Below are 1063 nucleotides of genomic sequence, written 5' to 3' on the forward strand. Positions count from 1 at the left end.
TCCCTTCTGGGCGCCCCCGCGCACTCTCCGCAACTTACTGGGGCAGTGCCCTGGCCGCGCGACGGGGACCGGCACCGGAGAACGAGCCGCTGTAGCGCTCTGCGGGTCCCAAGCTCGCGAAGGCTTGCCGAGCGGCCGAAGCCTTCCAGGTCCGCGCAGACAGAAGCTCCCGCCGCCGAGCTGCAGAAGGCGGGCTGGGCACGTGGGCACCCCTCTGAGTAGAAGCTGAGGGGCGGGGTGGGGGCGGGGCGAGGGGCGGGGCTGAGAGAGGCGGGGCCTTCCCGCCCCTCCCTCGCGCTCGCGACCCCTGCCTAGAGCGCTCTTCCCTGCCAGGCACGCAGAGACTCCAGGAAGGAGTCTAGCTCTGTGCCTCTGTAGGATTGGGGCCATGGTGCGCACACATGAGGTTAAAAGCTTGCCCGCTGGGTGGGTGGGCGTGGGACTCAGTGCTTAGCAGAGAAAAAAATGTCCTTTTGGCAGAACCCAATCTTGGGGTGTGTGTGTGTGGGGAGGCATTTCTAAGGTTTCTTCTAAGCAGGATTCTCTTCCTCTTTCTTCCATCCACCCTCCCTCCCTCTCTCCCATTGAGAATTGGGAACATAAAAATAATAGAATATGATCATAAGAAACTAGAAGCCCAGATAGATGTGCTTTGTCAAAAAGTACCACTTCCTGTAATGAAATCAAAACGTGAAGACTCCAGACTTGTAAATAGGCAGGCAAGCAGCCATGGTTATTTGGAGGTGGGTTTTAAAGAAAAGGATACTTGGTATTTCCTAGCCAGCAAAAACAGAAGTTACACAATCGAGGTTTCTCATTCTGTGCCATGGTTTGCTTTAGGAGTTTCTGATAAGATTAAAGTCACAATGTGAAACTCTTGATTTTAACACAAAAATGAAGCCGACCCAAAATGAATTGAATATTATTGTATGATATTGTGGCTTGGTAGGAAGGTCTATCTTTTCCAGCTTTATATTGTGGTAAAGGGCTTTTTACTCAACGCCCACTACTAAGATTAGCCAAGTGCTTATTCATGTGAAGTAGTATCTAGGTTTAATGAGAA

The 1063-nt window shown here is 51.9% G+C and overlaps 1 protein-coding gene across 1 annotated transcript in view; it reads right to left on the reverse strand.

The window, feature by feature from the left end:
• Positions 1-167, reverse strand: part of SLC7A2 (solute carrier family 7 member 2) — a 55993-nt gene extending 55826 nt beyond the window's left edge. The window contains exon 1 of the mRNA XM_080928771.1: positions 39-167. The gene's annotated coding sequence lies outside the window, so the exon portion shown is untranslated. The remainder of the gene's footprint in view (positions 1-38) is intronic.
• Between the last annotated feature and the right edge of the window lie 896 nt (positions 168-1063).

The sequence above is a fragment of the Micromys minutus genome (genome assembly GCF_963924665.1).
Source record: "Micromys minutus genome assembly, chromosome: 14".
NCBI classification, from domain to species: Eukaryota; Metazoa; Chordata; class Mammalia; order Rodentia; family Muridae; genus Micromys; species Micromys minutus.